Raw genomic sequence first — 25,176 nt, 5'->3', positions numbered from 1 at the left:
AGGGGCAGGATTGCCCTCTAATTACTGATAGATTTCAGCTGGTGTCTTGGCTTTCCATGCCTTTTTGCACCTCCCTTTCTTCATGTGTTCAATACTTTTCCCTGTGTCCTTCCATTTTATTATAACACAGAACTTCATTTTTGAACGGATTTGTTTTGGTGTCTTTTGTATGTATGGATGGTAGGGTTTGTTACCGACATGTGGTGAAAAAGGTCATGTCACTAGCCCCTTGACGTGTTCAATAGTTATTTTACCCAGTGTATCTCTTTTTTAAATATAGCTGTTAGATTTTTATAGCTCTGACATATACCGCAGTGCTGTACAGAGGACACTGAGCCAGTCACATCAGTCTCTGTACCAGAGGAGCTTACACTCTAATGTCCCCCCACAGACTCATTTTCACAATTACAGCCTGTGTATACAGAACGCAGAGTCTCCTTCCATAGTAAGTATACAAGGACCATGCGTCACCTTCAGGGGTAACTAAACAAAGAGATATCATATCACAGTGCAATCAGAGCAGCGATGAGAGACGTTCCCGGGGAACCCGTACCGCACATCCTTCCTGCCGCTGCTATATACGGATCAATTTATGGGAACGGGACTCATCAGGAAACACTAAACATTTCACCGCTTCTCCGAAGGCTCCGGACGTGGCGAGCAAGGACGTGCCGTGTGCGCATATCTGTGGCGTGAGCACATTACCGCACCTGTACAGGAAATCATTAGAAAACTGATTTATAGAGGCTACAGAAAAGTCAAGCGAAGGCAGGGCAGGACAAACCCCGAGGCCAGGTACACACAGCGCCGACACAACACAAAGAACCACCAGAGCACCCGAGGTTTGGAAAAATGATTTATGCCGATGTCAAAAGGATGCACATGTTTCCTGGCTTCGTAAAAGCTCCCAATGGATTCTACAAACGACCATCTGGCTGCAAAATCGCACATTAAAAAAGGTGAACTCCTCAATAGCCACAAAAGGATATAAATCCAAATTGTGTGCAGTAAACATCTTTACAAACCCAGATAATACCTTGTAAAATGTAGCGGTGACATCATCACTGTGCTGTACATAGCCTGAGCAGAGCTGTGGGAGGAGACCCAGCTGGCTCCGCCCACCACAGGAACCAACAGGAGGGGGCAGCAACAAGACCAGTCAGTCTGCGCAAGGAGAGGGAGCAAAGCTGTGGGAGGGGCCCCAACAGGCTCCACCCACTATAGAAAACTACAGGAGGGGGCGGAGACCAGCCCAGCCCATCCTGCATAAGGAGAGAGAGCAGAGCTGTGCGAAGGGCCCAGCAGGCTCCACCCACTGCAGGAGGGGGCAGAGACCAGACCAGTACACCATGCATTAGGAGAGAGAGAGAGAGAGAGAGAGAGAGAGAGAGAGAGAGAGAGAGAGAGAGAGAGAGAGAGAGAGAGAGAGAGAGAGAGAGAGAGAGAGAGAGAGAGAGAGAGAGAGCGAGCAGAGCTGTGGGAGGGGCCCAACAGAAGCCCCACCCACTACAGAAAACTGCAGGAGGGGGCGGAGACAAGACCAATCACCTTGCATTAGGAGAGAGAGCAGAGCTGTGGGTGGGGCCCAACAGAAGCCCCACCCACTACAGAAAACTACAGGAGGCGGCGGAGACCAGACCACAACACCCTGCGTATGGAGAGGGAGTAGAACTGTGGGAGGGGCCCAACAGGCTCCACCCAATACAGGAGGGGGCAGAGACCAGACCAGTACACCCTGCATAAGGAGAGAGAGAGAGCAGAGCTGTGTGAGGGGCCCAGCAGGCTCCACCCACTGCAGGCTGCCTGCAGCAAACTACAAGAGGGGGCAGAGACGAGACAATCACCCTGAATTAGAGAGAGCAGAGCTGTAGTAGGGTCCCAACAGAAGCCCCACCCACTACAGAAAACTACAGGAGGGGGCGGAGACCAGACTAGTACACCCTGTATATGGAGAAGGAGCAGAGCTGTGGGAGGGGCCCAACAGGTCCACCCACTACAAGATGCCTGCAGAAAACTACAGGAGGGGCGGAGACAAGACCAGTCACCCTGCACAAGGAGAGAGATCAGCAGTGGTCGGTCTTTATTACAGGAAGTCACACACTGAATTACTGCACAGATCTGGAAGAAATACACAAAGATCGCCGAGATTTAAGAGGGCAACACATGATGAATTGATTTAGACAACATATGCTGAGTTTTTCTATTTGTCTCCCATTAGTGAAACTTCACTTCTCGTCCTTCAGACACCAGAGGAAATGAGGAGATCTCTCCAGTGGGGGGAAACGAACTCTTAGGGCTCATTCACACAGGCTCTCTTAACTTGGAAGGCTGCTGCAAAAGTTATACCCCCCGGTAAAGTTTGGCAGGCAGCACTGCCTCTGAATGAGACGCTTTTCTGTTAAATGAGGCCATGCCGGAATCACCCAACTTGGCTTGAGAAAGAGGCCGGGCAGCCTCGAAACAGGTTACATCCACCCAACCCCATGTGATGTTTCAGGAAGTGAAGTGATTCCACCAGCATCCGGATTTTACCAACAGAATCGCAAGGCTGACTGGGAATTTTGGGACAGGACACACCTGAAGGAATACGATTGAGCTGCGGACCTGGACTCTGATACACATGGATTCTTCCACATAACTCATCATTAGATATGCCCCAGTTGACAACCCCAAACACTTTGTATCCTGGACTGCAATCTGGCTCACTACTATGCTGAGATCTACACCACCCAAGCCTGCCTTTCATTATAAGCCAACCCATACTGGCTACATGTGAGTTGCCAATTTGCTGTTTTTATTAATAAATGTAACTTACTTCCATTTAGATCTCACCCTCTGCCAATTTTTTATTAGCGCTCATGGGGGAACATGCATACAGCAAGGGCCTAGCTCATGGGGGGACGTGCCTAGTGGGCAGCCCTCATGGGGGGGACCACGCATACGGGGCACGCAGTGCTTATTGGGGGGACATGCATACAGGGCAGGCAGTGCTTATTGGGGTGACACGCATACAAGGCAGGCAGTGCTTATTGGGGGGACAGGCATACAGGGCAGGCAGCGCTTATTGGGGGACATACATACAGGGCAGGCAGCGCTTATTGGGGGACATACATACAGGGCAGGCAGTGCTTATTGGGGGGACAGGCATACAGGGCAGGCAGCGCTTATTGGGGGACATACATACAGGGCAGGCAGCGCTTATTGGGGGACATACATACAGGGCAGGCAGCGCTTATTGGGGGACATACATACAGGGCAGGCAGCGCTTATTGGGGGACATACATACAGGGCAGGCAGCGCTTATTGGGGGACATACATACAGGGCAGGCAGCGCTTATTGGGGGACATGCATACAGGGCAGGCAGCGCTTATTGGGGGACATGCATACAGGGCAGGCAGCGCTTATTGGGGGACATGCATACAGGGCAGGCAGTCCTTATTGGGGGACAGGCATACAGGGCAGGCAGTGCTTTTTGGGGGACAGGCATACAGGTCAGACAGTGCTTTTTGGGGGACATGTATACAGGTCAGACAGTGCTTGTTGGAGGACAGGCATACAGGGCAGGCAGTGCTTGTTGGAGGACAGGCATACAGGGCAGGCAGTGCTTTTTGGGGGACATGTATACAGGGCAGGCAGTGCTTGTTGGGGGACATACATACAGGGCAGGCAGTGCTTGTTGGGGGACATACATACAGGGCAGGCAGTGCTTGTTGGGGGACATACATACAGGGCAGGCAGTGCTTGTTGGGGGACATACATACAGGGCAGGCAGTGCTTGTTGGGGGACATACATACAGGGCAGGCAGTGCTTGTTGGGGGACATACATACAGGGCAGGCAGTGCTTGTTGGGGGACATACATACAGGGCAGGCAGTGCTTGTTGGGGGACATACATACAGGGCAGGCAGTGCTTGTTGGGGGACATGTATACAGGGCAGGCAGTGCTTGTTGGGGGACATGTATACAGGGCAGACAGTGCTTGTTGGGGGACATGTATACAGGGCAGACAGTGCTTGTTGGGGGACATGTATACAGGGCAGACAGTGCTTGTTGGGGGACATGTATACAGGGCAGACAGTGCTTGTTGGGGGACATGTATACAGGGCAGACAGTGCTTGTTGGGGGACATGTATACAGGGCAGACAGTGCTTGTTGGGGGACATGTATACAGGGCAGACAGTGCTTGTTGGGGGACATGTATACAGGGCAGACAGTGCTTGTTGGGGGACATGTATACAGGGCAGACAGTGCTTGTTGGGGGACATGTATACAGGGCAGACAGTGCTTGTTGGGGGACATGTATACAGGGCAGACAGTGCTTGTTGGGGGACATGTATACAGGGCAGACAGTGCTTGTTGGGGGACATGTATACAGGGCAGACAGTGCTTGTTGGGGGACATGTATACAGGGCAGACAGTGCTTGTTGGGGGACATGTATACAGGGCAGGCAGTGCTTGTTGGGGGACATGTATACAGGGCAGGCAGTGCTTGTTGGGGGACATGTATACAGGGCAGGCAGTGCTTGTTGGGGGACATGTATACAGGGCAGGCAGTGCTTGTTGGGGGACATGTATACAGGGCAGGCAGTGCTTGTTGGGGGACATGTATACAGGGCAGACAGTGCTTGTTGGGGGACATGTATACAGGGCAGACAGTGCTTGTTGGGGGACATGTATACAGGGCAGGCAGTACTTAGGTGACATCTGCACACAACAATGCTCCTGCGGCTTTCAGTACACAGCCTCGCTGTGCAGGTCTGCAGCAGGATTAGACAGTACAGAAGCTGCAATCTGCTGTCAGTCATGGAATAGCTGGAATCTTGCTGCAGGCGGTATCTGGAGACAGAACAATTTATTCTGCAAACCAGTAAACACGGGTTTAACTCCTTCAGGGGAATCGCTTCATCCTTACACAGCTTTTTAACCCTTTCACACATACAATGTATTTTTATGCCTCAGACTATCAGTGGTGCTTCCAGACTAGACGTCCGAGAGGCTTAGAGCTTTGTATCTGTGATCTCAAGATTGCCCCATCTATAGGGAATACTCCGGGGTCCAATCATACAACATGTATACAGGCACCTCTTTGTTTCATCTACGGGGCCCTTTACCCCTGTACTAATATACATCTATATCCAAATATTCCTTCCATACACTCCTTCAGTTGGCCCATTAGGCTGCACATTGAATAGACCCGATAGGCAGTCAATTGAAGTGGAGCACGGCAGGCCGACAACACCATATGAATTGTGAGTCAGTGGTTTAGTGTTGTCAGCCTGGGAGAGGAAGTGATGTCACCAGCAGGATCTCTAAGAAACTTTGTAACATGTAAGAAAAATGATTTGCCTCAGACATACAGTGCCTTGAAAAAGTATTCATACCCCTTGAAGTTTTCCACATGTTGTCATGTTACAACCAAAAATGTAAATGTATTTTATTGGATTTTATGTGATAGACCAACACAAAGTGACACATAATTGTGAAGTAGAAGAAAAATGATAAACGATACAAATAAATATGTGAAAAGTGTGGGGGGGCATTTGTATAGCGCCCCCCGGAGTCAATACTTTGTAGAACCCCCTTTCTCTACAATTAAAGCTGCAAGTCTTTTTGGGGATGTCTCTACCAGCTTTGCACATCTAGAGAGGGACATTTCTGCCCATTCTTCTTTGTAAAATATCTCAAGCTCTGTCAGATTGGATGGAGAGCGTCTGTGAATTTTCAAGTCTTGCCACAGATTCTCAATGTGATTTAGGTCTGGACTGTGACTGGGCCATTCTAACACATGAATATGCTTTGATCTAAACCATTCCATTGTAGCTCTGGCTGTATGTTTCGGGTCGTTGTCCTGCTGGAAGGTGAACCTCCGCCCCCCCAGTCTCAAGTCTTTTGCAGACTAACAGGTTTTCTTCTAAGATTGTCCTGTATTTGTCTCCATCCATCTTCCCATCAACTCTGACCAGCTTCCCTGTCCCTGCTGAAGAAAAGCATCCCCACCACATGATGCTGCCACCACCATGTTTCACGGTGGGGATGGTGTGTTCAGGGTGATGTGCAGTGTTAGTTTTGCTTTTAGGCCAAAAAGTTGAATTTTGGTCTCATCTGACCAGATCACCTTCTTCCACATGTTTGCTGTGTCCTCCACATGGCTTCTCACAAACTACAAACAGGACTTCTTATGACTTTCTTTCACCAATGTCTTTCTTCTTGTCACTCTTCCATAAAGGGCAGATTTGTGGAGAACACGACTAATAGTTGTCCTGTGGACAGATTCTCCCACCTGAGCTGTGGATCTCTGCAGCTCCTCCAGGGTTACCATGGACCTCTTGGCTCTTCTCTGATGAATGCTCTCCTTGCCCGGCCGGTCAGTTTAGGTGGACGGCCATGTCTTGGTAGGTTTGCAGTTGTGCCATACTCTTTCCATTTTCGGATGATGGATTGAACAGAGCTCCGTGAGATGTTCAAAGCTTGGGATATTATTTTATAACCTAACCCTGCTTTATACTTCTCCACAACTTTATCCCTGACCTGTCTGGTGTGTTCCTTGGCCTTCATGATGCTGTTTGTTCACTAAAGGTTCTCTAACAAACCTCTGAGGGCTTCACCGAACAGCTGTATTTATACTGAGATTAAATGACACACAGGTGGACTCTATTTACTAATTGGGTGACTTCGGAAGGCAATTGGTTCCACTAGATTTTAGTTAGGGGTATCAGAGTAAAGGGGCTGAATACAAAGGCACCCCCACACTTTTCACATATTTATTTGTATCATTTATCATTTTCCTTCCACTTCACAATTATGTGCCACTTTGTGTTGGTCTATCACATAAAATCCCAATAAAATACATTTACATTTTTGGCTGTAACATAAAAAATTTGGAAAATTCCAAAGGGGTATGAATACTTTTTCAAGGCACTGTAGAGAGGAAAAGGCTACACTGGTTCCCAGCTGTTGATCTCCTGATAAAGTAACATCTACAAAAGCAGCAGAACACTTATTTCTGCTTTGCAGACCATTACCAACTCAGATTGTAGCATCATTAATGATCAATAGCAGCACTAATTACATACATTCTGATGATTTTTTTTTCTTTTTCAATTAACAGTTTTGCGGCACGCAGGCCGGGAATGAAGAAAATAGGAGAGAGTCGTGTAAAGCCCCTATTAGCCAATAAAGCCCTGTGTATACAGTGCGTGCCAGGAAAGCTGGCCTACAAATGGCTCGGCATGCTACGTATAGAGAAAGAGGCATTTTTATTTACATTATAGGCTTTCAATTGGCGGGGATTAAAATTCTAGCCGTGTATATTTAGCGGTGTTGTGTCTGCTCCTCGTATTAATTATTAAAGAGCTTTTGTCACGCTGCACTCAGCAGTGAGGAAAGACAGACACAACCCCTTGTGATACTTTGTGTCCTGCCAGAAGAAATAGAAATAAAAACAAATGTCGGCCATCAATGGCGTACTGACTGATCGCAGGTTCTAAGAGCGCGGCGAGCGCCAACTAATTCTGAGCTCCGGCCAACTCCCATCTCTTACAGACACTTTACCAGATACAACACGGGAATATATCACAGCTAGAATCCACACACATTGTATTCATTATACATTTTATATAGCTCTGACATATACCGCAGTGCTGTACAAAGATCACTGAGCCAGTCATATCAGTCTCTGTACCAGAGGAGCTTACACTCTAATGTCATCCCCCCCTCCCTGTCGCACACTATTAATATTATACATTTATATAGCTCTGACATATACCACAGTGCTGTACAGAGATCACTGAGCCAGTCACATCAGTCTCTGTACCAGAGGAGCTTACACTCTAATGTCTTCCTCCCCCCCCCCCCACCCCGTCGCACACCGTTATAAAGTTATATAGCTCTGACATATACTGCAGTGCTGTACAGAGATCACTGAGCCAGTCACATCAGTCTCTGTACCAGAGGAGCTTACACTCTAATGTCTTCCTCCCCCCCCACCCCGTCGCACACCGTTATAAAGTTATATAGCTCTGACATATACTGCAGTGCTGTTCAGAGATCACTGAACCATTTACATCAGTCTCTGTACCAGAAGAGCTTACACTCCAATGTCTGCCCACCCAGTCACACACTAGTATACATTTATATGGCTGACATATACCATAGTGGTGTAGAGATATCACTGAGCCAGTCACATCAGTCTCTGTACCAGAGGAGCTTACACTCTGTCACACCGCCACCCCCCACTATTAATATTATACATTTATATAGCTCTGGCATATACCACAGATCACTGAGCCAGTCACTTAGCTTACACTCCAATGTCCTCCCCAAAGTCACATAATTATACACGTATACAGCGGTGTAGTGATGTCACAGTGACCCATGCTGTGTATAATTCCTCTTTTCACAGGGGGAGCCTTCTCTCCTCTCTCTCGAATTTTCAGGTGAGGATATTAAATGACGGAGATAATTGGGAGCTTGCCCCTCTTGCTGCCCCCAGCTCAGCGCTGTTATATAGCTCTGACATATACCGTAGTGCTGTACAGAGAACACCGAGCCAGTCACAACAGTCTCTGTACCAGAGGAGCTTACACTCTAATGGCCCCTCCCCCACAGTCACACACTATTATTATACGTTTAAATAGCTCTGACATATACCGCAGTGCTGTACAGAGAACACTGAGCCAATCACATCAGTCTCTGTACCAGAGGAGCTTACACTCTAATGTTCCCCCTCCCCCGTCAAACACATTGTTGTTGTTATACATTTTTATAGCTCTGACATATACCGCAGTGCTGTATACATATTATAAGTTGAATAGAATAGGTTACTTTGTAGGACATCTGATGAAGGACATTACTGAACATGTTACAAACCATCAGAAAGGAAGATCCACAAAGCCGTCTGGCATCCCAACCCACCAATGTCCACCCATAATGGAGCTGAACCAATGTCTTACCGAAAAGCAGCATGAAATTTTAGCTGGCCACGGTCACTCTTCGAGCCACGGTGAGGTTATAACCAAACCACCGATGATCAGCCGCAGGTCATCTTTATACAGAAAGTTGGTTTAAACAAAAGACGGCGATAGGTGTTGGTACATGAAGACAGGCTGCCACTACAGCACGAGAGAGAAATATTTTAGAAGGGCCTTCTTCCAGAACCTGCTCTTCCACTTCCGTACAAAGCTGCCGTTTAATCCTGCGATGACACACAATGAAAGGGGAGCGGAATTATTCCCTTCACTCTATTATTCCCCGAGAATGTCTCCTATGTGCCCAATGGCTCATCGCCGAGTTCACAAGTCTTTAAATCCTCGTTCTCACGCACAGCCGCAAGAGTCTTATTCTGGCCCTTGATTCCAGCTTGGGTGGGGGGATGACCAGCTTAAGGTTTCCAACAATTCTGTCCGTTAATTCCCAGCTTGGGGGGGGGGGTAGGAATGACCAGCTTGAAGTCTCCAAGAACTTTGGTCCTTGATTCCAAAGCTTGGAGTGCAGGGGGGGGGGGGATGACCAGCTCGAGGTTTCCAACAATTTGGGCCCTTAATTCCCAGCTTGGGGGGGGGGGGGGGAATGACCAGCTTGAAGTCTACAACAATTTTGGTCCTTGATTCCAAAGCTTGGAGTGCGGGGGGGGGGGGGCTGAGGGAATGACCAGCTTGGGGTCTCCAACAATCCTGCCCCATCATTCCCATCTTGGGGGAGAGGTTGGGGGGGGGGGGGGGGAATGACCAGCTCGAGGTTTCCTACAAATTTGGCCCTTAATTCTCAGCTTGGGGGAAGAGGGTGTGGGGGGGGGGGGATGACCAGCTTGAGGTTTCCAACAATTTGGGCCCTTAATTCCCAGCTTGGGGCAGGGTGGAAGAGAGGGAATGACCAGCTGGGGGCTCCAACAACTCCGCCCCTCGATTCCCTGCTTGGGGAAGGGGATTGGGGAATAACCAGCTTGAGGTTTCCAACAATTCTTGCTTGGAAGCCCCCCCAATACTGCATACAGCCGTCCATAGACGTGAATGGGAGGTGGTGGGTGTTCACAGGTATGCTACTTGTGTAAAATGGCGCTTGAGTACAGACCAAGCCTGCATTCGGGAACTTAAAGTCTATAAGCGTGCACCACTTTGGCCAAGTAGTGGTGCATAGCTGCATACAGCCGCCAACCCCCAGTCCATGTCTATGGGTGCCTGTACACAGAACCCGGAGGCTCCTGGGCACCAAAATACTCCAGCACATTTAGGGGGAACGCACCCATGTGTATAAGCACTAAAAGCAGAAGGCAACTTTGGAGTACCTTCAGTTGGCCATTGGGCGGCCTGATAGGTCTTTCAGATAGGTAGACCTACAGTCAACTCAAGCTGGCCATAGATGGTTAGAATTTCAGCCAGATCAGCAGGGACTGGACAAACCAAGTCGACTGGTGGATCCAACCAGCATGTCAGATTTTTCTACGTATGGTTACTGCCATTGGCTATAGCAGCTATCAGTACCCATTGTACTCTGCCGGCTGGGAATGCTCCCCGTGGCCCCTGCTGGCAGAGTACAATAGTGCAGTGAGAGGCTGTCTCGATGGGGGAAAAAACGAGCGATATTCTATGGGGGAAAGCAAGCTTTTTTCTATGGCTCTATTTCTCTATGGCCAGTTTAGGAAGCGCACATGGCAGCCGGTCAGTACAGCTGGTAATTGAGAAGCAGCGGTTTAGCTTTGTCCGTCTGCAACAGAAAGTGCCAGTCACTGGCAGGATGAGAAAAATCTGCAACAGATTCACAAACAACTATTTGCTTAAGGAAACTATATACAGGGAGACAAGATGGTAAATATAATGAAAATTGAGTCAGGGTTTACACACACACTTTAAGCCCAGAGCGGACTTGTGGGATTCCTCCAGTCCCCGGACAACAGAATACCATTTGATTTCTATTACCATTTGTACAACTGAACTTATTCGGCATGACAGTTTGTTCATCACCAAAAACCACAAATATGATGCATATGACAAAAAAAAAAAAAAAAAAAAAAAAGAAGAGGCAGTGGGAGGATTGATGACTCCCCATCGTTATGCTGATTAGCTTTGAGACCGCTGGAGCTGATTAACAGAAACTGGAGAAGATGACAAATAACGAGTATTGGCAGCCGGTGATCAGCAGAATCCAGGATTTAGCTTCAGAAAATACTACATGGTGGGATCATTACTGTTCCTCCAAGTGACAGGGACATGAACCAGCCGAGATTCGAACCATGGATGAGCAGGCTGAACGTACCCAAGTTGGTCGATCGATCAATCAACTTGGGTACAACCAGCCTGATGGTTTTTACATGCAATTATTGCAAGCTGCTCGGCAGGAGGGATTCCCCTGTCAACACTGACTGTGTTGATAGGGTCATAGAGCTTGGTTGCAGGAAAAAAAAATTGCTCCATCTATGGCTGGCCTTAGAGGTCAGGAGAGAATAGGATAGGAAATACAGAGAGAGTGACATCAACATCATTCAACAGCCTAGAGCAGCCATTCTCAACCAAGGTTGCATGAATGCTATGGTTCCTCCAGAGGTGTCGAGGGGTTCCTTGAGTCACAGTTGATTGACCTCCCATCTGATGGTGCCTGCATAATTCTAGGACCAATACCACTGGACAGAGCCAGCAGTATGACACCAATGATTTTTTGAGCGGTTTTCAAGGGGGAAATTATTCCCACTGATCACCAATGTAAGGAGCATTCTTCTCACTGATCACCAATGTAAGGAACATTCTCCCCACTGATCAACCAATGTAAGGGACATTCTTCTCACTGATCACCAATGTAAGGGACATTCTTCTCACTGATCACCAATGTAAGGGACATTCTTCTCACTGATCACCAATGTAAGGAACATTCTTCTCACTGATCACCAATGTAAGGAACATTCTCCCCACTGATCAACCAATGGAAGGGACATTCTTCTCATTGATCACCAATGTAAGGGACATTCTTCTCACTGATCACCAATGTAAGGAACATTCTTCTCACTGATCACCAATGTAAGGAACATTCTTCCCACTGATCACCAATGTAAGGAACATTCTTCTCACTGATCACCAATGTAAGGAACATTCTTCCCACTGATCACCAATGTAAGGAACATTCTTCTCACTGATCACCAATGTAAGGAGCATTCTTCTCACTGATCACCAATGTAAGGAACATTCTTCTCACTGATCACCAATGTAAGGAACATTCTTCTCACTGATCACCAATGTAAGGAACATTCTTCTCACTGATCACCAATGTAAGGAACATTCTTCCCACTGATCACCAATGTAAGGAACATTCTTCTCACTGATCACCAATGTAAGGAACATTCTTCTCACTGATCACCAATGTAAGGAACATTCTTCTCACTGATCACCAATGTAAGGAACATTCTTCCCACTGATCACCAATGTAAGGAACATTCTTCCCACTGATCACCAATGTAAGGAACATTCTTCTCACTGATCACCAATGTAAGGAACATTCTTCCCACTGATCAACAATGTAAGGAACGTTCTTCCCACTAAAAACCAGTGTAAGGAGCATTCTTCTCCCTGACCCGGGTTAATACATTTTAGCAGGGATTCCCCAAGGGTTCCTCTGGGGTTAAAAGGAATGAGAAATGGTGACCTAGATGTTTCCTGCATCTGGTGGGTCACCAAGTTGTGGGGTCACCAAGACCAGGAGACTGGAAATATATTCCACTGACTTGGTGTTCATTTAGGAGATCAAAGGCATAATACTTTGAACTGGAAGCATGGCTCCGACTAATTAAGGGGGCACAAAAAGGTAGGTGGGGGCTCGCGTGCCGCCGCGTCCCTAAAAAGCCGCGATGTCCACCAGGGCACCCGCGATCGCTCTTGACAGAGCGAGGATGGGGATTTGTGTGTATAAACACACACATCCACGTCCTGTCAGAGGAGAGGAACAACTATAGTATATAGGAACAACGATCGGTCTCCCCCCCCCCCCAAGTCGGTTAGAACAGAGTCAGGGAACACATTTAATCCTTTGATCGCCCCCCTAGTGTTAACCCCTTCCCTACCAGTGTCATTTACTGTATAAATGACAATGGTCCCAAAATAATGTCAAAAGTATCCGATTCTTCCACTGCCATGTCGCAGTCTTGATTAAAAGGGGAAAAAAAAATAAAATCTGCCATTACTAGTAAAAAAAAAAAAAAAAAAAAAATGTAATAATAAAAAAAACAAAAATGCCATAAATCTATCCCCTGTAGATGATATAACTTTTGTGCAAACCGATCAATATACACTTATTGCAATTTTTTTTAACAAAAATATGTAGAAGAATACATATCGGCCTAAACTGAGGAAGAATTTTTTTTTTTTTTTTTTTTTTTACATTTGGGATATTTATTGTAGCAAAAAGTAAAAAAATGTGTTTTGTTTTCACAATTGTCGCTCATTATAGTGCAAAAATCGCTGGGGTGATCAAATACCACCAAAAGAAAGCTCTATTTGTGGGGGGAAAAAAAAAGGATGTCAATTATGTTTTGATACAATGTCACACAACCGCGCAATTGTTAAAGCGACGCAGTGGCGAATCGCAAAAAACGACGGCCTGGTCAGGAAGGGGCTGAAGTGGTTAAAAAGGCAGCAGCCCATAATTGGTCTTTTGCAGCCGATCCCGGCAAACGTGCAGCAGTCTATTTTCAGCCTCAGTATTCAAAGATTCTTTTGAAAAAATGATGGCAGTATCTAGCCACCTCCTGTATAAAGGGCAGCACTCCATCAGCCTCTTTCAACATGGCAGCCATTGTCCTGTAACTTGGCTGCAGCTGACCAGTCTCTTGCAGTAAAGCAGTGCTCTCTTCCATAAGCTTGCAGCAGTCTCTTGTAGTAAAGCAGATGTCTCTTCCATAAGCTTGCAGCAGTCTCTTGTAGTAAAGCAGATGTCTCTTCCATAAGCTTGCAGCAGTCTCTTGTAGTAAAGCAGATGTCTCTTCCATAAGCTTGCAGCAGTCTCTTGTAGTAAAGCAGCGCTCTCTTCCATAAGCTTGCAGCAGTCTCTTGCAGTCTCCTGTGACGCAGCAGCTGTCAAAACGTTTTCTTGTCAGGGCTTGTTCACATCCTGACTGATGAACTACGTTCTCCTTCACAGCACTGAACATGTATGGGGGGTGAACAGGGAAGAGAACAAACTATTTCCTACATGTCCTGCTCGGCGTATACACGTACAGTGCGTAAAATTAACCACTTCAGCCCTGGAAAGATTTACCCCCTTCCTGACCAGAGCACTTTTTGCGATTCGGCACTGCTTCGCTTTAACAATTGCACGGTCGTGGCGACGTTGCACCCAAACAAAATTGACGTCCTTTTTTTCCCCTCACAAACAGAACTTTCTTTTGGTGGTATTTTATCACCTCTGTGTTTTTTTGCGCTATAAACAAAAAAGAGCAACAGTTTTGGAAAAAAAAAAAAAAAAAAAAAAAAAAAAAAAGCAATGTTTTTTACATTTTGCTATAAATAAATATCCACAAAAAAATATTAAAAAAAAAAAAATATATATGTTTTTTATCTCAGTTTAGGCCGAAAGGTATTCTACATATTTTTTTTTTTTACCAAAAACGCAATAAGCGTATATTGATTGGTTTGCGCTAAAGTTAAAACGTTCACAAAATAGGGGATAGATTTACAGCATTTTTATTATTTTTTTTTTTTTAATTAGTAATGGTGGCGATCTGCGATTTTTAATCGTGACTGCGACATTATGGCGGCAGACACATCGGACAATTTTGACACCATTTTGGGACCATTCTCATTAATACAGCGATCTGTGCTATAAAAATGCATTGATTACTGTATAAATGACACTGGCAGGAAAGGGGTTAAACACTAGGGGGGGGCGATCAAGAGGTCAAGTGTGTCCTAGGGAGTGATTCTAACTGTGGGGGGGGGGGATGGGCTACCACTGACATGACAGCGATCACCGCTCCCGGTCACAAGGAGCAGTAGATCTGTCTTGTCACTAGGCAGAACAGGGAAATGCCTTGTTTACATTGGCACCTCCCCGTTCTGCCTCTCCACACTGCAAACGGGGGCTGCCGGAGAACATCGAGTTCCCGCAGCCTGCGTCGGGTGCGTGGCAGTGCGCGAGCGCCCGTTAGATGGCAAATTGAAAAAGGGACGTACAGGCATGACACTTTGCCTGTCCGTGCCATTCTGCCGATTGTACATCTGTGTGCGGCGGTCGGCAAGCGGTTAAAATTTTTATTTTTAATACATTTACAAAGATTTCAAACATATTTCTTTCACGTTGTCATTAAGGGGGGATGGTTTGTATTATTTTGAGGAAAATAATTAATTGAATCCGTTTTGGAATAAGGCTGTAATATAAAGAAAATGTGTAAAAAGTGAAGCGCTGTGGATACTTTCCGGATGCACATTATCTAGCAGTATCTCGGTCCCCCATATGTTGTCATGCAGCATTCTCCTCCAACAGGCTTTGACCACCTCCTGCAATCTGCTAGCATTTCACAACAGATGTATTCTCTTCTGTGGCCGGTTATAAAACCGTACAGCTCCCTCCCTATACAGCAGCCCTCATTATATGGCAACCCATTTCAAACCATAGGAGTATGCCTGGATTCTGGCTAGTGGAGAAAAGATCACTTGCCTGACGAAGGGGCCCTGCAGTGGCTCCAAAGCCATCTGGAAAAATCCAGAAAAAAAAAAAAAAAAAAAAAAAAAAAAAAAACACACACACACACGATACAAATGTTATAAATGGAGTTGCAGTTCAGTGAGTAAAATAAGTATTTGATCCCCAAGCAAAACATGACTTAGTAGTTGGTGGAGAAACCCTTGTTGGTGATCACAGAGGTCAGACGTTTCTTGTAGTTGGTGATCAGGTTTGCACACGTCTCAGGAGGGATTTTGGTCCACTCTTCTTTACAGATCTTCTCCAAATCTGTAAGGTTTCTTATTACTTTGATGGATTAATATAATATTTATAATATTCATGTGCACTTTAGTATTTGAGTTAAGCAGCGGAACATCAAACACATCCCTTGTCTTTGTCTGAGTCTCGTGTAGGACACACATGGATGCAAGCAGCAGCTTCACACACACATTCACCAGCCACTTTATAAGGCCCACCTTACTAGTAACGGGTTGGACCCCCTTTTATTAGATCCCCCTTGCTAGTAGCGGGTTGGACCCCCTTTTATTAGATCCACCTTGCTAGTAGAGGGTTGGACCCCCTTTTATTAGATCCACCTTGCTAGTAGAGGGTTGGACCCCCTTTTATTAGGTCCCCCTTTTCTAGTAGTGGGTTGGACCCCTTTATTAGGTCCCCCTTACTAGTAGCAGGTTGGACCCCCTTTATTAGGTCCCCCTTATTAGTAGCGGGTTGGACCCCCTTTATTATTTATAAAGCATATATAATTGCAAATAGTCAGGAGAAACCCAACTGGAAGACCCCCGACATCTCATGCATGGCCATCCAGAAAATAAAGAGACTGGCAATGTAAAGGGTGCTCACTAGAAGGGCAACGGGAGGCAGAAGATGAAGTGACATGTTGAAATGTTTGAAAGGTTACATTTCCAGATCTGATTAGCGCACACCTTTAAGGAGACCGGAATGAATGGAGAACGGGAAGACTGGTGGAAAAAAAGGATGACAGGCTTTTGATGGAGAAGGCCGATAACAGGCGGCTGTATCCAAAGAGGTTTTATTGGGTATCAGCACAAAATTCCATCAAGCAGAGTTTTCTCTTTCAGACGATAGAAATCTTAGGCATTTCACTAGGACCGCAATCCCCGGGCTTCCTCCGGAGGAGATCTTACCTATGCAAAAGTTTAGAGACTATGAAAAGCCCCGAGATCAAAGTGGAAGAAAGGCGAAATCCCCAGCGCTGGCAATTCTGTGTGAACTAGAGGTGACCCCGCGTTCCCTTTGAAACCATCCTCATCCCGCGCTCAGACACAGCCCTCCGCTTCGCTCTCCCATGTATTAATTGCTCTCGAACATCCAAACTTAATAAGTTCTGGCAAAACCCCGACAGACCCCAGAGGAGGCCCATGGCCTACTTACACACCGCTCGGGAAGAAGAAAATAAAACTAGACAAGGGGTTTAACTGGAGGCTGGCACATTTCCCAAGCCGCCGGCTTTGTCAGAGCGATCCTTTCATTTTTTACAAGTTTACAAAAGTTTGAAGTATTACCTACTTCAGCAATAAAAGGAATCGGGACTACCGCTGAGAAACCCGCCAGGGTATGCTGGGAAAAGTAGTTCCCCTTAGAATAGGACAGACTCCGCTTTAGAAGAGGCGAGAAGAAGAAGTTGAATAAACAAAGTTGCAATGTCAAAAGGGAAGCACAAAAAAAACTACAGAAATCAAAACAACTAAAAAGATACAAACTACAGAAATCAAAACAACTAAAAAGCATACAAGCTGCAGAAATCAAAACTAAAATGATACAAAACTACAGAAATCAAAACAAATAAAAGAAGGATACAAAACTACAGAAATCAAAACAAATAGAAGGATACAAAACTACAGAAATCAAAACAACTAAAAGGATACAAATTGCAGAAATCAAAACAACTAAAAAGAATACAAACTAAAGAAATCAAAAACTACCAAAAGGATACATACTGCAGAAATCAAAACAACTAAAAGGATACGAAGTGTAGAAATAAAAACATTTCAATACATTTTACAAAGAAAATACCAATCTTTACACAAACCTCCTCACCTGGAAAATGGATTATTATTGGTTTAGATGGGGAAGGGATTATTTGTCACATAAACCATGCAAGTCCTTATAAACTGGCGGTTACTGTGTAACTGTCTTGTTATTTTATAAAATCATGAAATAGGATTGCAATTATAGTGACAGTTATTGTGTCTGCGAACCTAAATTGCCCGAGTCCTTCCCACCGGAGTCCATAAATGACAGGCACTGAAAGTGCGCGCGGCTACGCTCTAAATTGGCAACACCAAGGAAAACAATATTTCAGCAAAAACACCAATTACCACCTTTATAAATAGGAAGCAATGTGCCATTACTGCTTCTGAAGCTGTCACTGTCTGTTCTTACAAGCTGTCACAGACAAGTAAGGGAAAGTGCTCCATTGTATGTGGTCATAGGTAAAGCTGAAGTTTAGTCTGTTGCCTTCTCTGGAGCACCCCCCCCCCACCCCCCAGGGGTCCTGCAGCCTCATAGAACTCATCCTACAAACTTTAACCAGATGAGACAAGACTGCTATATACTGCTGAGAAAAGGTATTTAGCAGTTTATATTTACTAAAATTAATACATTTCCATGTTCTGTGTACTGTGGGAAACCAGATATAGTGACTGCAGGCTCCTGGGGAGAGCAGATATAGTGACCGCGGGGGGGTGGTCCAGAGATGCTACAGTATATTAGAGCTGCACAATTAATCATTAAAAAATCGTGATTCAATTCAACCCCCTGACAATCTCTATTGCAGAGGTTGCCGATTCTTTCATATAACAAGCGGAGAGACAGCTGTCAAAAGAAAACATCCAGGCAGTCTGCCAAGTGTTTAACATGAAACATTGTAACTCTTCCTTCTTAGATCAAAGGGATAACCTGTGTGTAAAAAAAACTTGGCAGGTGCCTGTATTTTTTCTAACAAGTGTAAATGCAGGAAGTTTAACCACTTAAAGTCGAAATCTTTTTATGACACTTAATTCTCAAGTTAAAATCAATATTTTTTGCTAGAAAATGACTTGGAACCCCCAAACATTACATATATATTTTAGCAGAGACCCTAGGGAATAAAATGTAAATTGCTGCAATATTTTATGTCACACTGTGGTTTGCCCAGCGGTCTTTCAAACACAATTTTTTGGGAAAAAATACACTCCAATGTATAATAAAAAAAAAAAAAAACGAAACAGAAAAGTTAGCCCAATTTTTTTTATTTTAATGTGAAAGATGATGTTATGCCGCAAGAATCGTAAGAGAATCGTGATCTATCTTCTAAGCAAAAAAATTGTGATTCTCATACAGTATATAACCACTTATTAGGACCATGGCTGTAAGATGCTGTAGCAGGGGCGTGCGTGCCTGCAGCGTGTCCCGAAGCCGATTTGCATGCCCTGCAATCTGTCCCCTATTTTCTGGACGCTATAACTTTTGCGCAAACCAAAATACGCTTAGTGCGATTTTTTTTACCAAAAATATGTAGAATACATTAGAGGTCGACCGATATATCGGCCGATATTTGGTGTTTTTTTCTTAATCGGCATCGGCCGATTGTGCCGATAAAAAATGCAGATATAACTCAGCGTGACTTGCAAATGACTTCTGAAGTCAATACAAGTTGCCTGTATTCTTCTGTGAAGCACTTCTCTTCCCTCTCTGGGCAGCCAAATCTGATAAAAAGAACCTGAATTGATACAATGTTTACACTTCTGAATGAGCTGAACTCCCTGTGTGTAGAAGTTCTCAGTTTAACCATTTAAAGACTCTGACATTTGTTGCTTACAAGTAAAAATCCTGTATTTTCTGCTAGAAAATCACTTAAAACCCCCAAACATACACATATATATATATATATATATATATATATATATATATATATATATATATATATATATATATATATATATATATATATATATTTTTAGCAGAGACCCTAGGGATTAAATAGCGGTTGTTGCAATATTTTATGTCACACGGTATTTGCACAGCGGTCTTTCAAACGCAATTTTTAAAAAAAAAAATACACTAATAAATTAAAAAAAAAAAAAAACTAAGCAGTAAAGTTAGCCCATTTTTTTTCGTCCAAAAGTTTTGATTACCTGTTTTTGTGTATTTATTTTTAAGATAGGTTTTTTTTTTATATATTTTTTTTAATCTAAATTATACATACAAGTGAACTGATTGGAGGTTTGTTTTAATAAATGTTTAAATGTAAAAAATTTTCTGTTGTTTTTTAACATCCTGCCAGCGCATCACCTCAGTGTGAAAGCACTTAGGATATCACAGACTGCAGGGGAGCCGTTTTACAGGCACTTTACAGGCGCTATTTTTAGCCCAAAAGCGCCTGAAAAAGGCCCCAGTGTAAAAGGGGTCTAACTGTTAAATTTTATGAGATGAAGGAAAAAAAAAAAAAAAAAAATCGGCATCACATATCGGCCGAGATTTCTAAATATCGGCATCGGCCAGAGAAAAACCCATATCGGTCGACCTCTAGAATACATATCGGCCTAAACTGATGAAGACATTTTTTTTAATTTTCTTTTTGGATATTTATTATGCAAAAAGTACAAATTATTGTGTTTTTTTCAAAATTGTCGCTCTTTTTTTGTTTATAGAGCAAAAGATCTAAAAAAAAAAAAAAAAAAAAAAAAAAAAAATCGCATAGGTGATCAAATACCACCAAAAGAAAGATCTATTTGTGGGGGAAAAAAAAAAAAAAAGACAAAAATTTTCTTTTGGGAGCATGACTACGCAATTGTCAGTTAAAGCGACGCAGTGCCGTATCGCAAAAAAAATGGCCTGGTCAGGAAGGGGGAAAATTCTTCCGGGGCTGAAGTGGTTAAGGTCTGGAGACTGTAGGCCACTCCATGACCTTAATGTGCTTCTTCTTGAGCCACTCCTTTATTGCCTTGGCGGTATGTTTTGGGTCATTGTCAGGCCTGGAAGACCCATCCATGACCCATCTTCAGTGTTCTGGCTGAGGGAAGAAGGTTCTCATCTGAGATTTTACAATACATGGCCCCGTCCATTGGCCCCTCAATGTGGCAAAGTCAGCCGGTACCTTTAGCAGAGAAACAGCCCCGAACCATGTTTCCACCTCCGTGCTCGACTGTAGGGATGGTATTCCTGGGGTCATAGTCAGCATTTTTCTTTCGCCATTTTCGATCTCGTGAGCACAGCACTTTCTCCCAATACTTCTCTGAATCACTTAAATGTTCATTGGCATGACTGTACATGTGCCTTCTTCAGGAGGTGGACTCGTCAGGTTTGGAGGAAGAAAAATGCTGACTATGACCCCAAGATCACCATCCCTACAGTTAAGCACGGAGGTGGAAACATTGCGTTTGGGGGATGTTTCTCTGATAAAGGTACAGGCCGACTTTGCCGCATTGAAGGGCCAATGGACGGGGCCATGTATTGTAAAATCTTGGATGAGAACCTTCTTCCCTCAGCCAGAACCCTGAAGATGGGTGTCGTGGATGGGTCATCCAGCATGACAATGACCCAAAACATACCGCCAAGGCAACAAAGGAGTGGCTCAACAAGAAGCACATTAAGGTCATGGAGTGGCCTAGCCAGTCTCCAGACCTTGACCACTTCAGCCCCGGAAGGATTTACCCCCTTCCTGACCGCGCCATTTTTTTCGCTACGGCACTGCGTCGCTTTAACTGGCAATTGCTCTCTGCCGAAACAATGACCCAAACCATAACGCTAAGGCAACAAAGGAGTGGCTCAAGAAGAAGCATATTAAAGCGGAGGTCCACCCAAACACGGAACTTCTTCTTTAAGTGCTGGTGACCCCCGACATGCCAGATTTGGCATGTCTTTTTATTTTGGGGGGGGGGGGGGGTGCTGGTACCCTGTTTTTAGAGGCACCCAGCTCCCAATTTCTCCCCTGGCGCCGAAAGGAAGATTGCCTCCCCCCCCCCTCCCTCCCATCTTTTGGGACACGTCACAGGTCCCAAAAGATTGCCTTGTCATTCACAGCGCGGCTCGCACACCGGGCTGTGAAGCCACAGCCGGGCGCCCACAGTTAGAATGCTGGTGGAGAGGAGGGGGAGAGGAGCGAGGCTTCCTGCACCCGCATCGCTAGACGGTGGGACAGGCGAGTGTCCGATTATTAAAGGTCAGCAGCTACAGTTTTTTCTGTAGCTGCTGACTTTTAAATGGGTGGAACTCCGCTTTAAAGACATAAGATACCCAAATTTGACAATGTTCACTCGATGTTGTTCAAAACCAAAAACCACAGGTGTATTCCGCTTGTCACTAACAGCAGATAACAGGAAAAAAATGTAATTAAATTAAAAACTGTCCATGAGAGAAGCTCTGTATGAAGCAGGCCCCCTCATTGGTTGTCCATCATTGAGCCCCAATGTATTATTCAGGGCTCCACCATTTCTGCACACGCTTCCCCCCGTCTGTTTACAATAATTAAAAACTGTTAACAGGACGCAACCAGATCTATGACAGATGGCACATTACAGAGATGAATAATGTATGTGGAGTGTTTACACTGAACTACATATCTGCAGATTACCGTTCTTCCCAATCTGCCTGCCGAGCCAGGAGAGAGAAATCTCCGATAGAGCAGACATGGAGTGACTGACAGCTTGGCACGCCGCAGCAGCTGAAACATCTCTGGATTGTGCATTCATAGCCCACAGCCCCAGGAAGAAAATCTTTGAAAGGATTTTGGAAGCTTATCAACTTTACATTAAGATTCTTCCTTCTGAGGGCATCGCCTTCACATATTACTATTTCCTGAAGAGGATTGTTTCTATATTCACTTTATACCCCCTGGATCTTCAGCAGACAAATCTGAAAATACGGTGTTTGGTGGATCAGATCTGTACACCCGCTGTGCCCATTATGAGGGGTGCCCACCATCCCTGTGCTGAGTTCCCGGGTCTGTACACCTGCTGTGCCCATTATGAGGGGTGCCCACCATCCCTGTGCTGAGTTCCCGGGTCTGAACACCCGCTGTGCCCATTATGAGGGGTTCTCACCATCCCTGTGCTGAGTTCCCGGGTCTGAACACCTGCTGTGCCCATTATGAGGGGTTCCCACCATCCCTGTGCTGATTTCCCGGGTCTGTACACCCGCTGTGCCCATTATGAGGGGTTCTCACCATCCCTGTGCTGAGTTCCTGGGTCTGTACACCCGCTGTGCCCATTATGAGGGGTTCCCCCATCCCTGTACTGAGTTCCCGGGTCTGTACACCCGCTGTGCCCATTATGAGGGGTTCCCACCATCCCTGTGCTGAGTTCCCGGGTCTGTACACCCGCTGTGCCCATTATGAGGGGTTTCCACCATCCCAGTGCCGAGTTCCCGGGTCTGTACGCCCGCTTTGGCCATTATGAGGGGTTCCCCTGATTCCTGTTCTGAGTTCCCGGGTCTGTACGCCCGCTGTGCCCATTATGAGGGGTTCCCCTGATTCCTGTGCTGAGTTCCTGGGTCTGTACACCCGCTGTGCCCATTATGAGGGGTTCCCACCATCCCTGTGCTGAGTTCCCGGGTCTGTACGCCCGCTGTGCCCATTATGAGGGGTTCCCCTGATTCCTGTGCTGAGTTCCTGGGTCTGTACACCCGCTGTGCCCATTATGAGGGGTTCCCACCATCCCTGCGCTGAGTTCCCGGGTCTGTACACCCGCTGTGCCCATTATGAGGGGTTCCCACCATCCCTGTGCTGAGTTCCCGGGTCTGTACACCCGCTGTGCCCATTATGAGGGGTTCCCACCATCCCTGTGCTGAGTTCCCGGGTCTGTACACCCGCTGTGCCCATTATGAGGGGTTCCCACCATCCCTGTGCTGAGTTCCCGGGTCTGTACACCCGCTGTGCCCATTATGAGGGGTTTCCACCATCCCAGTGCCGAGTTCCCGGGTCTGTACGCCCGCTTTGGCCATTATGAGGGGTTCCCCTGATTCCTGTTCTGAGTTCCCGGGTCTGTACGCCCGCTGTGCCCATTATGAGGGGTTCCCCTGATTCCTGTGCTGAGTTCCTGGGTCTGTACACCCGCTGTGCCCATTATGAGGGGTTCCCACCATCCCTGCGCTGAGTTCCCGGGTCTGTACACCCGCTGTGCCCATTATGAGGGGTTCCCACCATCCCTGTGCTGAGTTCCTGGGTCTGTACACCCGCTGTGCCCATTATGAGGGGTTCTCACCATCCCTGTGCTGAGTTCCTGGGTCTGTACACTCGCTGTGCTCATTATTAAAATAGTGGGGACACTGTGACCCATGGACATGGCCCTGGACACAGCATCATCAGGACTGAGGCCCAAGGTGCAAGACTGTCCCCGGCACATCTGGTCACCACCAACTGTAGACTTTCTTGAAGAGGAATCAGACCAGCAGGATTTTTTTACGCTGGCTGCCATGTATAAACCCTGCCGGTATGGGGCTCTTCATTTATTTGTGGGAGAATGAGTTCTTATCACACTTCTTCCTATTCCTGGGACAAAATGGACCTGTAGAGCTCCATGGTCCTCCAACCAAAAAACATCAGCAGCAAAGTAGACAAGGGAAGCGAATCTAAAATACTCAAAAACCACCCGTGCAGGGAACCATCCAGGCACATTGGTGGAAGCGTAAAAGAGAACTGGCAGGTACGAAGATTTATTCTGAAAAAGAGAAAAAAAAAAAAAAAAAAAAAAAAAAAGCACTTTGGGGGCGGGTGAATTTACGCAGCGGCAGGACACCAATTCCAGGTCTCAAGAAGGCCACTGAAAATCCCTGATATTGAGAGCCAGTTAGCGATGTAGTCACAATTGACTTCTCTGAAGACTGATTGACCGATTTTAGGTGAAGACACGCACAGGGTGCTTAGAGGCTCACAGGGACATGCCAACACAGGTCAGACATGGTCACTGGTTGGCAGTACATGTCTACAGGTGCCCATAGATGCCAGGCCTTGCTCTGACCCAGCCCTACAACAAACTTTACATCTATGCATGGTCCAAACAGAACCCTCCAAGAAGTGCAGATGGACCTTCAGCTATCTAATGTACAGGGGAGCCAACACTTACCTCCCAAAAGTTTACACGCCACCCTTCCAGTCTCACGCCAAATTCTTTCAATTCCCTGGCTTGGTTGTTTGAGAAGCAATCAGAGAAAAGTAGATAGTTTGCACACAGCTGCCAGATGTTCCCAGCAGAGGAGGGCCTGTCCATTCACCATCTCACCACCATAAATCCTCCTCCTCACAGAGAACGCTGTCAGGTCTCCCCTCCGATATGCCTTTGCATGGAAGGGAAGGACAGGGTTACTAAACCACAAATATTTCCCAAATTCCTGCAGTTTAATCACTTTTGTAAGACTTCTCCGCCTCGAGTGAAAAAATAAACTTCCCTGGCCGAGGCCAAGTCTGAGCAGAGGTCTGACGGGCGGAGTGCAGCGATCGCGCAGAGAAGGAAGGCGCGACGTGATGGGCTACAGAATGCGCCCAAACGATGATGCAGGGAGAACCCCAGCTCTCCCGC

The 25,176-nt window shown here is 46.0% G+C and overlaps 1 protein-coding gene across 1 annotated transcript in view; it reads right to left on the bottom strand.

Moving 5' to 3' along the window:
* The window catches only part of SULF2 (sulfatase 2), a gene marked incomplete in the record, with an annotated part of 261,880 nt that extends 237,045 nt beyond the window's left edge, over positions 1-24,835 (bottom strand). The window contains 1 exon segment of the mRNA XM_073607195.1: positions 24,741-24,835.
* Between the last annotated feature and the right edge of the window lie 341 nt (positions 24,836-25,176).

Source organism: Aquarana catesbeiana, linkage group LG12, assembly GCF_042186555.1.
Source record: "Aquarana catesbeiana isolate 2022-GZ linkage group LG12, ASM4218655v1, whole genome shotgun sequence".
In the NCBI taxonomy this organism is placed as follows: Eukaryota; Metazoa; Chordata; class Amphibia; order Anura; family Ranidae; genus Aquarana; species Aquarana catesbeiana.
The sequence above is the reverse complement of the archived record's forward strand: the minus strand, read 5'-3'. Positions and strand labels throughout refer to the sequence as shown.